General features: G+C 47.0%; 1 protein-coding gene across 1 annotated transcript in view; it reads right to left on the reverse strand.

Annotated features, from left to right (window-relative positions):
- Positions 1–1,054, reverse strand: part of ZNF516 (zinc finger protein 516) — a 33,733-nt gene extending 32,679 nt beyond the window's left edge. The window contains 1 exon segment of the mRNA XM_038771441.1: positions 989–1,054. The gene's annotated coding sequence lies outside the window, so the exon portion shown is untranslated.
- Positions 1,055–14,831: the final 13,777 nt, after the last annotated feature.

A 14,831-nucleotide genomic window follows, 5' to 3' on the forward strand; every position in this document is an offset into this window, starting at 1 on the left:
AAAAACCCGGAGGCACGGCACCGTGCCGGCGCCGGACGGGACCGGGGATTCGGCCTGTACAAAGCGGCCCCGTGTGAAATCCCAGGCGGGAGCAGGCACATTCCTGGGGGAAGGGTCTTCCCGGGTGGGGCGATTCCAGACTCATTCAAGATGGCCAATCCAGGCTCCTCTGACGAAACTGGAGATCTCAATCCCTGTGTCCTGAAGTGCGCCCCCCCCTCCAAAACAACAACAGCAACAACAAGAAACAAAACAAAACAAAACCAAAAAAAAAACCCACAAGTGCTTCGACCCAACTTCACACCCCAGTTGGGCGCGGGCTTGACCGACCTCCCAGGAAAGCCGGTCACTTTGGCTACTGGACGTGTAAACAGCCCGAGGAGCGGCACTGCGCTAAAAAGGGCAGGTCCCCGTTGGGAGTGTGGCCTCCCGACACCCGCACAAACACACCACACACACACACACACTCACACTCACACGCACACAAAGTCCCAGCCCCAACAGGGACCGGTCCAGGGGGAGCCCGGGGCGGGGGAGGGTTCCGGGGCCTGGGATTTTAAAGCGAGCCCCAAGTCGGTCCATCTCGTTTCTCACCGGGGCAGGGTGGGGAGGGATAATGATAACGATAATAATAATAATTCTGGTATGTGTTGAGCGCTTACTATGTGCCAGGCACTGTTCTGAGCGCTGAAAAATGCTTGAGGGAGAAGAGGGAGGGGGAAGGGGGGAGAAGGGAGGGGGGAACGGGCTCTAGCCCCCAGGGGCTCTCTGGATGGGGAGGGGGAACTGGGGGGGGGAAGGGGCACCGGGACCCCTCACCCTACTCTTTTGTTGTGTGCAAGCCCCCAGTCCAGTCCCAGGCCCATCCCAGCCCGAGGGAGGGGTGGGAGACTCCTTTAGACTCCCTTTCCCCCGCGCCCCCTTCTCCTGCTCCTCCTCGCCCCCTCCCCTTCCCGTGGCCCGGGAAGTTAAAGGAAAAAGCAATTACCTGGCCGAGATTCCCGGGCCGCTCTGCTCCAGACTCCGCCACCCCCGGGCCCTGCAGGTCCCGGCTCCCGGCAGGTCCCGGCTCCCGGTTCTCGGGTCCCAGCTCCCGGCCAGGACCGGCCGCGACGCATCGCACGGAAACAACTGGGGGCCGAGCCCAACCGCCCCGCCCCGATCTGCTCCTCCTCCTCCTCCTCCTCCTCCTCCCGACTCCTCCTCCCGGATCCTCCCTCCACGACACCTCCTCTTTCCCCAAACGGAACCCCCGATTTGGGCCACCTCCCAAATCGTCCCCATACAGACAGATGATACACCCAAGTCCCGCTACTCCTCTCATTTACCTTCAAAAAAATTCTAGGAGTCAGAGTATGGAAAGAAAACATCACCGCCGGTCTGTCCCAGCGCTTAGTATAGTGCTGTGCACACAGTAAGCGCTTTTATTATTAAGTGCCGTCGAGTCGTTTCCGATTCAAAGCGACTCCGTGGATAGACTTTCTCCAGAACGTCCCGTCCTCTGCCATAATCCGCAACCTTTCGTTTCTTCCGTTATCGTTATTATGGTCTCTATCCATCTAGCTGCCGATCTGCCTCTTCCACGTTTTCCCTGGACTTTTCCAAGCATTAGTGTCTTCTCCAGAGAATTAGTCCTCCGGATTATGTGTCCAAAATATGCTCATCTAAGTCGAGTCATGTTGGGCTTTCACAGACCACTTGGGTTTAATTTGCTCTAAAATCCATTTATTTGTCGTTCAGGCAGTCCATGGTATTCGCAAAAGAGTAAGCGCTTAATAAATGCTTATTACTACACAAACATTCCCATCCACCCATCCAGTCATGTGTCCGCGCTCACGCAAACACCACACACCCACGTACACACATATTCACACGCGCACCACTCAGTCACTCTGGGGCGGGGTTGGGGCGGGGGCTGGGGCAGGGCCGGACACAACAAGAGTCAGAGATGGATTGCCCCGAAGGATCTTCGAACTATGGACCGTAAATTTAGAGGGATTCCTAGTCTGTGCACATTCGGAGAGTAGAACCGTTAGCTACTGGCTACTGCCAGTCTGTTAGCTACTGACCACTGTTGTTTTCCCAGTGGTTGTGCTCTGCTGGCCACTGGCCGGTGCTGTTGTCCGAGCGGCTGTGCGCTGTAAGCCACTGGCTAGTCCGGGTGTCCGAGTGCCTGTACTCTGTTAGCCACTGATCCCTGCTGCGGTCTGAGCAGTTGTGCTAAGTTCGCCACTGTCCACTGCTGCTGCCCTAATAGTTCTTGTTGTTCCCACTAGACTGTAAACTCTTTGAGGGCAGGGATCGTGTCTCTCTCCCAAGCACTCAGTACAATGCTCCGCACCCAGCAAGTGTTCAGTAAATACCCTTGACTGATTGATGGTTTGATTGGCTGTGATTGGACCTACCCTATGGGAGGTTTGCTCTGCTGATGAGCCACGGGCACAGTCCACACGACTGCCACCACCCTTTAGTCACCCACATCAATCATCAAGCTTCTCAGCCAAGTGCAGTAACCAGCTCAGTGACCCACAAGATACCCAATATCGTGCCCATGCAGACCCTGGGTTTAACTGCCTTGTAGTGGAGAGAAGACAATTTCTGCTCCCAGTTCGTATTTTGAAAATTTTCAAAGGACTCATCCAGAGTCCCAGGGGTGTCCTTTCTCCTCTTTGGAGGGTAGGAACTCCCTGAAGTATTTTTAAAATTTTTCTTTTTTTTAGAAATTTTTCGATATGCTGAGGTTAAAAAAAACCCCATCCAGCTAAAAAAAAAAAAAAAAAAAATAGCCTGACACTAACTCATTCCACATGCAGAAAACAGATAAGTTTGGACAGTGAACATGCTGTGGTCTCCATGGCATACTGTCCTGCCACAAGCTTTTGTATATAGCTGTAATTTATTTATGTATTTATAATAATGTCTGTCTCTCCCTGTAGACTGTGAGCTTGTTGTGGGAAGGGAATGTACCTGTTGTTGTACTTTCCCAAGCATTTAGTACAGCACTTCGCACACAGTAAGCACTCAATAAATGTGATTGAATGAAAGTATGAATGAACAAGCTGGCCTCTGACCCTCCCTCCCTCCCAATCAATCAGTGGTATTTGTTCAGTGCTTACTGTGTGTGCAGAGCACTGTACTGAGCACTTGGGAAAGTACAATACAATATAATTGGTAGATGCCATCCTTGCCCACAAACAGTTTACAGTCTAGAGGCATGCTCACTCCCAGTCACAGCATTGTGGTGTCTCTCTTGGTCTGCTCTGTCACCTAACACCCTTTAAACTTTTCTGCATTCCTGGCCCCAGTGGCTGAGCCCCTGGCAACAAATGGAATGGGATGAGGAACTTAGACTGTTAGCCCCATGTGGGTCAGGGACTGATTCACTTATATCTACCCCTGGCTTAGAACAGTACTTGACACACTGGCAGTGCTTAACAAATACCATAAAATGAAATGAAAAAAGGAACAGAGTCAGAGTCTATCTGGAATCAATGGAAGAGACCCTGGAAAGTCTCTACCCAACGATTTTATTTCCATGAGAATCTTTTCTTGATTTCCACTCACAGGTTTCCTGTGTCCACAGTCTTTCTGGCCCATTCCAGAATGCTGGATCAGAAGAACAGATCGGAACAACAGTGAGAAATCAAAGACTAAACAGGATTTCAGATCTCATTTCCATTGGCCAATTTGATCTTTAAAAAAAAAAAGATAATCAGATTAGACACAGTCCATGTCTCACATAGGGCTCTCACTCTTAAGCCCCATTTTACAGAGGAGGTAACTGAGGCACAGAGAAGTTAAATGGCTTGCCCAAGGACATACAGCAGACAAGTGGCGGAACTGGGATTAGAAACTGGGTCCTTTTGACTCCCAGACACATACTGTACCAACTAGGTCATGCTGCTTCCCCTGTGGGGAGTTTAGGCTATACAGGGTTCCAACTAAAAACATCGACATCTCGCTATCTTCCCAATGGATCGAGCCACAAAACCCCAGAAATCTATCTGGCTCTGAAATCCTCCAGTTAAATTTCAGCGTTTGTTGGGAGAACGTCAACGATATTAATGGTTCAGTGCATGTTCAGCTATTTATAGTGTTGTACACATAATAATTCTGGCTAATGAAATATACGCAGCAGGAAACATTTCTTTTCCTTTGCTTGAATCTAATAAATTACTTGTTTAGCAGTTAGGACTCTGCTCTCTCAGGCTAGGGGAATGACAGTTCGATGAAAATCTGTGTGGTGGCCTGTCCCTGCAAAACCTAACTTTAGGAACAATTCAGGGAGGCTTAGATAAGGGGGTTCCAGGGAAGTATTCTACTAGAACAGCCTGTAACAGAAAGCCTTGTCTAGCTGCAAGCTGAGGGTGGTAGAACATATAATAAACTTTGAGGCAGCAAAACTAAACAAGTTCTGATTAAGTACTATGCACATATCCACATGTGCATGCATACCCACACGCAGACACACAGACACACAGAGAGAGAGAGAGAGAGGGGGGGGGAAACAAAAGTAGAAAACCCCTTTAAATTTAAATTTTTGGAATTTGATTTTATAGATCTGGGATATCTCTGAAATTCCTTATAAAGAGCAGAAAAACAGGCTAATCACAGAGTCAAGAGGACCCTGAATCTTGCGAAAATCTCCCGGCAGACCCCAGAATTCCCTTCCTCTGGCAGATTCCAAGGGGTTGTGTTAATTTTCAAGCCAACTAACACGTTACGCTGACTCATCATGATGTCTGCCCCCATCAGATCTCTAAACACAGGCCCTAAGTCCCTGCCATCTCGAGCTGATCTTTTGCACTCCCAAGGCAGATGGGGCTATTGAGAGTCCCTAATAAATGACAAGAGGATATCCCTCCACTCCTGGCCTTCTCCCTGCCTTTCCCAAACCCACCTTTTCCACTAGTCTGAGTCCCTGACTGATTCTGGGACTGGCAGGGATGTCGCAGATCATCATGGCCCTAGACTAATGGAGAAACCCCATAGGTGTGACTTCAACCCACAGGGGAGTACCCAAAAGCCTGGCTCCTTTTTGGGGGATTTTGCATGAAATAGTTCCTGACCACTTCAAGAGAAAGTGGCACATGGGGCCTCTCCAAGTGCAGAACCAATTAGAATAATAATATAATAATAATGTTGGTATTTGTTAAGTGCTTACTATGTGCAAAGCACTGTTCTAAGCGCTGGGGAGGTTACAAGGTGATCAGGTTGTCCCACGGGGGGCCTCACAATTCTAATCCCCATTTTACAGATGAGGTAACTGAGGCACAGAGAAAATTAGAACATCTTTACATAAGCAAAGTTTCTTGCCTGCATGTTCACTTTGCGTAAAATGCCCAAATGACCCCCAGCTGAATGATGTTTTTAACAATAATGTTGGTATTTAAGTGCTTACTATGTGCAAAGCACTGTTCTAAGTGCTGGGGGAGGTACAGAGTAATCAGGTTGTCCCACGTGGGGCTCACAGTCTTACTCCCCATTTTACAGATGAGGTAACTGAGGCACCGAGAAGTTAAGTGACTCGCCCACAGCCACACAGCTGACAAGTGGCAGAGGCAGGATTAGAACCCACGACCTCTGACTCCTAAGCATGTGCTCTTTCCACTAAGCCACACTGCTTCTTGGAACCAGTTGTTGCCCAAACTGTTTCTGGTTGGGTTTGGTGGCTCCCAATCCAGACCAAATTCACTACTATGCGTCATGGAGGATGCTTCACTTCTCTGTGAACACCCCCACCAAACAGGGTAACCCCACCCACTCTGCAAGCCCTCCCCAAATCACCTGGGTGTGCCCAGTGGAGGCGGATTCTTCACTTCTCTCTGAACACCCCCCAAAACAGGGTATCCCCACCCACTCTGCAAGCCCTCCCCAAATCACCTGGGTGTGCCCACGGGTGGCGATTGGAGTTTGGGCAGAGCGGCCACTAGACGGTCTGGACTTCTGACTCCACAGTGGGGGAAAAAAGCCTCTAAACAGCCTTTTGAAGCCCAATTGCGATTTTTCTGGGAAGGTTAGATGTGAGCCATCAATCAATTAATCATATTTGTTTATTTATTTATTTATTTAGATAACACAATAACAAACATTCTAAGTGCTGGGGTAGATACAAGGTAATCAGGATGGACACAGTCCCTGTCCCGTATACGGCTCACAGTCTTAATCCCCATTTTACAGATGAGGTAACTGAAGCTCAGAAGTCACACAGCAGACAAGTGGCAGAGGTGGAATTAGAACCCAGGTCCTTCTGATTCCCGGGCCCATGCTCTATCCACTAGGGTATGCTGCTTCTCCAGCACTTGTGGAGTGCTTACTGTATGCAGAGCACTATACTAAGCACTTGGGAAAGCACAATAGAACAGAGTTGGTAGACACAGTTCCTGCCCACAATGAACTTACAGTCTAGAGGGGGAGACAGACATTAATATAAATAAATTATGATATGCATGAAAGAGCTGTGGGGCTGAGTGGAGAATTTGTAAATGATCTGCTGTTTCTCCTGTGGCTTTTTATCAAAATCCAGAGTAGAAGGAAGTGACCCAATCTGGCTGGTTTCGTGTTCAGACCCCTAATGGAGATGGAACTGAGGTTAAAGGGAAATTCATTGGAAATCGGAAACTTCTCGCATTTCCAGCTGCCTGCGAACTACATTTCCCAGAAACCTCTGGGAATAAGAGCTAATCGGCAACTTGGGCAGAGTCTTTAAATTCAAAAGAGAGAACCATGGAGAGAGACTCACTCTCCCCCTTTCCTTTCCACCTCTCCTCCTTCCTTTTGCTGCCTCTCTCCTCTCCCTTCTCCATGCTCTTTCCCTGTGCTTACTAGAGGGCTACTCAGAGTGAATCCCTGTAAATTCCCAAGCTCAGACCTCGGTCTGTGTATCAAGATTTGTGTATTGCCAGTCTGAGAGGAGATGTGGGTATGGATTGAACCCTGGGGATCTCGTGATAGAGTTAAGTATTTAGACCTGCTCTACCTTCCCTCCTTTTATCTCCCTGTAAATTCAGCTACACATATGTTTGTAAGTTATAAGTAATTGAAAGATCATAAAAATGATAAGAAATTTGGTATTTGTTAAGCATTTAGTATGTCATGCACTGTATGCTGTATGTTGTGTACTGGGGTAGATGCAATACAATCAGATTGGACACAGTCCCTGTCCCACATGGAGCTCATAGGCTATGAGGGGAAGGGAGAACAATCAAACAATTGTATTTATTGAGTGCTTACTGTGTACAAAGCACTGTAGAGAAGCAGAGTGGCTCAGTGGAAAGAGCATGGGATTGGGAGTCAGAGGTCATGGGTTCTAATCCCAGCTCTGCCGCTTGTCAGCTGTGTGACTTTGGGCAGGTCATTTAATTTCTCTGTGCCTCAGTTACCTCATCTGTCAAATGGGGGTTAAGACAGTGAGCCTCATCTGGGACAACTTGATCACGTTGTATCACCCCCAGTTCTTATAACAGTGCTTTGCACATAATAAGTGCTTAACAGATGTCACTATTATTATTTTTTTTATTACTAAGCGTTTGGGAGAGTAACATCAATATAACAGACACATTCCCTGCCCATAACAAGCTTGCAGTCTAACCAATCAGTCAATGGTATTTATTGAGCATTTACTTTGTGCGGAGCACTGTACCAAGCAAGAGTACAGTACAACAGGGTTGATAGAGACATTCCCTGCCCAGGTATTTGATTCCCATTTTACAGATGAGGAAACTGAAGCACAGAGAAGATAAGTGACTTGCCCAAGGTGGCACAACAGCAAGTGGCAGCACCCAAGTCTCCTGACTTCCAAACCCCTGCTTTGATGAGTCCATGAATTTCTCTATGACTCCACCAACCCTGATCCTGGTAGGTCAGCGGTCCTTCATTGCCATGTGGCTAGCAATGGAGAACTTGGAACTTGGACTCCAGGCCCTAAATGCCTTGCTTGGAGTCTAAAATCTGGCACTTCGTGGCAGGTAAGACTGAGACAAAGCCCTTGGAAAGAGCTGGAAGAAAGTTGTGGCTGTTCAGATGGGGGATGGTCCTGCCAGCAGCAGGGAAGGGCTGGAGGACTGTTCCCTCCTGCAGGGATGGCCATGGCCCCTCTTGTTGTTGCTGTTTTTTGAATCGTCGAATTCAGCCTGTTTATCTTTCCCCGGGTATTCTGTCCTCTCCTCCCTCTGAGGACTGGGAGTCCCCTGGAGGCTTGAAACCCCAGTCAGCGTCCTTTCACCCGTCACCAGCGTTAAGTTCCATGCTTGGCATGCACACTGTACTTAGTAAACTTAGTAAATGGTATCGGTTAACAGAGTGGTTATCCACACCTGTTTCAGGCCTCACAATCACATTAAACAGGATCAGAGGTGGGGAAAGCAAGTGAAAGTTGGCTTACTCTATAACTAATACTCACACGTAAGACCCACAGCAAGGCCAGTGCTGGCTTAATCAATCAATTAATCAATCAGTGGTGTCGATTGAGCGCTTACTATGTGCACAGCACTGTACTAAGTGCTTAGGAGTGTACAACAGAATTAGCAGTCACGTTCCCTGCCCAAAATAAGCCTACAATCTAGAGAGGGAGACAGACATTAATATAAATTATGGATATGTACATAGGTGCTGGAAGCTGAAGGTAAGGTGAGTATCAGGAGCTTAAAGGGTAGAGGTCCAAGTGCCTAGGCGACAACAGAAGGGAGAAAGATTAGGGGAAATTACCCCAATTTAACTGGGCCACAGAGAGGATAAGTGACCTGCCTAAAGTCATACATTCTGACTCAGTTTCCTCATCTTTAAAATGGGGATTGGGAGTCCCACATGGGAACACATCTCTCAACTTAATAACACTTCCGTACCATCAATCAATCAGTGGTATTTATTGAACACTTAGTCTGTGCAGAGTATTGTACCAAGTGCTTTGGGAGAGTACAGTAGAGTGAGTAGATATACTCCCTTCCCTCAAGGATCATTTGAGAATTGTATTTATGCCATCTGACAGCCCCTTGTGGGAAACAAAGTGACTAGCTTGAAAAAAATAGCATTTCCTCTGACAGCAAATGCTTCTTGAGCACTTTGATACACTACAGATGGAAATTGCCCAAAATATTCCAGGCCATTCACATCCACAATGGAATAATGTTTCCAGGACCGAGGCAGTCACCACAACCAATGGTGTGAGGGAGTAGTAGTGAACACTCTCCCTCCTCATATCTGACAAACAATCACTCTTCCTCCCCTTCAAAGTCTTATTGAAGGCACATCTCCTCCAAGAGGCCTTCCCAGACTAAGCCCCACTTTTCCTCATCTCCCACTCCCTTCTGCGTCACCCCAACTTGCTCCCTCTGCTCTTCCCTCCCCTCCCAGCCCCACAGCCATTATGTGTATATCTGTAATTTTATTTATTTGTATTGGTGTCTGTCCCATCCTCCCCACCTCCCACACCCTGCCCCAGGGTTAGGGAATGAAAGAATCTATCCCAGCACCCAGTACAGGCTTGGCACATAGTAGGTGCTTAACAAATACTATAATAATAATAATAAAACCCTTGGGCAGTAATCAACTTTTAAATGCCCATCTTAGAGTGGCAGGGAGGCACAAGGTCCAGACTGGTTCTGTTCTTGCCCTCTGGTTGGTGGGGCCTCAGCAGAAGGAGCAGAAGAGCTAGGATTTATTGCCAAACCACTTCATGGGGCTCCGTGGGGCTGGCTGCAAGAAAACCGTTTTCATTTCCGCTTTCTCTTTCCCAGACCTTTCCGAGGTTTGAACAATCACCCGTGGTCGTAGTGAGCAGTGATACTCAATAAGGTGGCATCTGAGAAAAGCAGAAATGACAAGGACGATGATGGCGGCAAGCTGAACCTCTTCACCACTCAATCAGTTTCCCTCTTTCCTACCTAGCCACTCTCTTCTCCCACCCACCACGCCCCAGCTAACCTGTTTCGTTCCTCTCAAAATCGCCTCTTGCTCAGCCTCATTCTCATCTAGTCCAAGCTCTGTAGCCCTGGTCTGCTGTGTGATCCCGCAAGTTATAACAGTAATAACGATAATAATGAAAACAACAACAAAAATAATGATTACGGTAATTGTTAAGTGCCTTCTACGTGCCAATCGCTGCACTAAGTGGGACCCAGTCCCTTAACCTCTCTAGACTATAAGCTGGTTTCTAGACTGTAAACTTATGGTCAGGGGAGCGAATCTATCCATTCTAGTGTATTGTACTCTCCCAAGTGCTTACTACAGTGCTCTGCACATGGTAAAAACTAAATACCACTGATAATGATGATGTTGATGGATTGGACTTTGTTTCCCCATCTTTTAAGTGTGTATAATAAACCCTGCCTCCCTTTTCTCACAGAGATGTTGTGAGGATGAAATGAGGTCGGCGATGTGGATGTGCTGTGGGGAAATCAATCAATCAATCAATCAATCGGATTTATTGAGCGCTTACTGTGTGCAGAGCACTGTACTAAGCGCTTGGGAAGTCCAAGTTGGCAACATATAGAGACAGTCCCTACCCAACAGTGGGCTCACAGTCTAGAAGGGGGAGACAGAGAACAAAACCAAACATATTAACAAAATAAAATAAATACAATAGATATGTACAAGTAAAATAAATAAATAAATAAATAAATAAATAGAGTAATAAATATGTACAAACATATATACATATATACAGGTGCTGTGGGGAAGGGAAATGCAAAGCTCTCCATGGACTCTTCTTGCTAAAGTCGATCTGGTTTGGTTTTCCCAAGAAAAATTGAGCCACCCTGCCCGGGCAGTGCCCCAGGGTGGCAAGGCATGGCCAAACCTATTAATGATGGTATTTATTAAGTGCTTACTAGGTGCGAAGCACTGTTCTAGGCACTGAGGTAGATACAAGGTTGTTGATCATGGGGCTCACAGTCAATCCCCATTTTACAGATGAGTTAACTGAGGCACAGAGAAGTTAAGTGTCTTGCCCAAGGTCACACAGCAGACAACTGGAGGAGCTGGGATTGGAACCTATGTCTTCTAACTCCTAAACCCATGCTCTTTCCACTAAGCCAAGCTGTTTCTCTGCTTCTGCTTCGCTGCTTCTCACAGTGGATGACCAGGAAAGGAACGATCAGTTAGCCTGATGTAGTTTCGCTGAACTGAAGGTTGGGGACCAGAAACACTGGTCAGGGCTTTCTACTGAACAACATCCACCCTGCTGTTCTATGCAAAGGACAGTGGTGGGGCTTGAACAGAGAGTGGCAGGATGGGTCAGGGAGGTGGCAAGGTCTTTTCCTCCATGCCCTGTCTCAGTCAGTTTCTTCTTCTTCTTTTTATTGTTATTGTTCTTGTTGTTCTTGTTGCAGTTGTTAATTAAACCCTTTCCTGGACTTGCCACAGCACTATTCAAGGCTTGGAAGGCTCCGAGGTGAACTCAGAAACTCCTAACCATGGACTTTCAGATACTTAGCTCTCTCCCACTTCTACTCATCTACTCTATTTCCTACTATATCCCAGCTCCCACTCTTAGCTCTTTCCAAGTTAACTTTCTCACTGTGTCTCATTCTCATCTCTCCTGCCTTCGTCCTCTTGCTCACAACCCTTCCCCCTGCTGGGAACTCCCACCCTTCCTCAAATCCAGCAGACCACATTCCCCATCTTAAAGGCCCTCCTGAAATCACAACTCCTCCAAGAGACTTTCCCTGACAAATTTGTACTCTCTTCCTTGGGCCTCTTGATCCTTCTGCGTGGGAAGCAGCATGACCTAGTGGAAAGAGCGGGGGCCTGGGGGTCAGACAACCTGAGATCTAATCCTGGCTCCACCACTGGTCCGTTATGTGACATTGGGCAAGTCACTTAGCTTCTCTGTGCCTCAGGTACCTCATCTGTAAAATGGGGATTCAATACCTATTCTCCTTCCTACTTAGACTGTGTGTCCCATGTGGGACCTAATAATCTTGAATCTATCCCAGTGCTTAGTACAGTGTTTGGCACATAGTAAGTGCTTAACAAATACCACAATTATTATTATTATTGTTCTGCACAACTTGAGCACTGTGGATTCACCACCTCCCACAGTACATTTGAACACACATTACAGACTCCATTACATAAGCATTAACTCCAATACAGATCCCATTTGCCGCTTCCTCCTATCCATAAATTATTTTACAGACTCTCTATCCCCCTAGGTTGTAAACTCCTTGTTGGCAGGGATCATGTTCACTAATTGCATTGTACTCTCCCCAATGCTTAGTAGAGTGCTCCATACAGAGGATGTGTTCAGTAAATATGATTGATTGACTGACTGAGAGAAGAAGTAAAGGAGACTTATGATCCATGGGTTTATAACAAACGTAGTTTATCAAGGAGAAAGATAGTGATTCCTTCTCTAACAAAATGCCAGCTGAGGTTTCATTCTGGACTCAGGGAAAGGGTCACCATGGGCAAGTCCCAGAAGTGTGGTCATGCCAGCCTGTGGGGCTGGGTGCCTGCTGTGCCCATGCTCCTGGTTTGCCAAGAATAGATGAAATCATACTGGACTCCTGGCCTGAATATATGCCTTCACCACATGGAACATCGGACTGTGAGGGGTGGAGAGTACCCATGCTGAGGACTTGTCCTTCACTCAGATTTATGCCGAATTTTCCCATCCCTCACATCCTTTACAGCCCTCCAGGAAGCCTCCCTCGATTAGCCCTCCCACACATTTTCCCTGTTATGTCTCTGCCTCATCCACTCCAGCATTCTTTCACCTTCTCCACTTAGCTAGGAATAATAGTAGTTGTAGTGGCAGTAGCAGTAGTAGCATTTGTATTTATTGAGAACTCACTTCGAGCCGTGCACTGTCCTAAGTGCTTGGAAAATACAAAACAATGAAGCGACAATTCCCTGCCCACAGAGAGTTTACTCTTTGTGCAGATAGTTCATTATTTAGATCTCAGCTCTGCGTATTACGGGTTCCACAGTCAGCAGGTGTTTAGTCAAAGGGCGAGAAAAGCAGTGGGGGTGATCCGGGCAGGGAGCTCCCTCCATTTTGGGATCGTCTGAAGGGGTCAGGCTCCTAATTTTAGAACGTCCCAGACCGAGAAAAGTCAGAATTGGGATTTATAAAAACAGGAAGCGTCTGGGCAGGAGTGACACAAAATTGTTGTTCTCCAAATCCCGCCCCACCAGGACGAGGGATCATCAGTGGGGTAGCAGGTTCAAAGTAAAAGAGGAATTACTTCTCCGCCCAGGGAAGGAGAGCACAAACGGTGTGTTCCTACAGGAAGTTTTGCAGCCCAATTTTGCCCTTTCGTCTGAACCAATCCAGTGGTGAACAGAAAGGGGATTTTACTGCCTTTCCCTCCTAGTCCACCAATCTCTACCCCAATCCCATTCCACCCAGCCTATTCTGACCAGGCCCGGACTGTTTATTAGTATCTACCCCAGCGCTGAACACGGTGCTCAGCATAGAGACAGCTCTTTATTGAGCACCACAGTCAACCAACCAAATCACCAACTCTGGAAGAAAGTTGGTGGGAAACGGTGAATTATTTTATTTTGTTAGTATGTTTGGTTTCGTTCTCTGTCTCCCCCTTCTAGACTGTGAGCCCACTGTTGGGTGGGGACTGTCTCTACATGTTGCCAGCTTGTACTTCCCAAGCGCTTAGTACAGTGCTCTGCACACAGTAAGCGCTCAATAAATACGATTGATTGACTGATTGATTGACTGATTGAATTTAGTGGCCAGCCGGTTTTCCCACTAACAGGAGCGCCACCTCTTGGGCGTTTTCAGGACTTCATTCTCCGCGCCTTCGCTCCTCTTTAATGACCTCTTTAATCTTATTATTCACATTTTTTTTAAATCATTCATTTGCTTTGGTTGTCGCGATTGGTAATTTTTCGCAATTCATTGCTATTGTTGTATGCGCCCTCCCGCCCTCTGTCTTAGATTGGGACAGTGCTGGCAGGGTCTGACCTGGTGATTATCTCACATTTCCCCCAGCACCTATCACGTAATCGACCAATTAATCAGGACTATTATTGTGTGCCACTGTACTCAGCGCTTGGGAAAGTACAGTGAAACAGTACTGGGAGACATGGTCCCTACCCAGAACAGAATTCCTCATTTTACCAATCAAGCTATTATATCGTACTTTCCCAAGAGCTTATTAACTGTGCCCTGCACACAGTAAATGCTCAGTAAATACATTTGAATGAATGAACGAATCAAATGCTTTCTTCCCCCTGCCTTTTCCATTTCTGTAGACAACACCACTATCCTTCCTGTCTCACAAGCCTGTAACCTTGGCATGATCCCCCACTCACCTCTGTTATTCAACCTACATATTTAAGTCTGTCACTAAATTCTGTCAGTTCAACCTTTACAACAACACTAAAACCCACCCTTTCCTATCTATCCAAACTGCTACTACGCTATTCCAAGCACTTACCATTTCCTATCTTGACTACTGCATCAGCCTTCTCGCTGACCTCCCTGCCTCCTGTCTCTCCCCCCTCTAGTCTATACCTCACTGCTGCGCGGATCATTCTTCAGAAAAAAAGTTCAGACCGTGTCTCCACACTCCCCAAGAAAGTCCAGTGGTTTGCCCATCTACCTCTGCATCAAACAGAAAATTCTCACCATCGCCTTTAAAGCACTCAATCAGCTCACCCCATCTTACCTAACCTTGTTGATTTCCTACTACAAGCCAGCCCATGCACTTTGCTCCTCTAATGCCTATTTATTCAGCATATCTTTTGTTTATGTCACCACCAACCCCTTGCGTAGATCTTCCTTTTGTTCTGGAACTTCCTCCCCCTTCATATATGACAGACAACCACACTTACCACTTTCAAAGCCTTAATGAAATAACATCTCTACA

The sequence above is a fragment of the Tachyglossus aculeatus genome, chromosome X2 (assembly GCF_015852505.1).
Source record: "Tachyglossus aculeatus isolate mTacAcu1 chromosome X2, mTacAcu1.pri, whole genome shotgun sequence".
Lineage (NCBI taxonomy): Eukaryota > Metazoa > Chordata > Mammalia > Monotremata > Tachyglossidae > Tachyglossus > Tachyglossus aculeatus.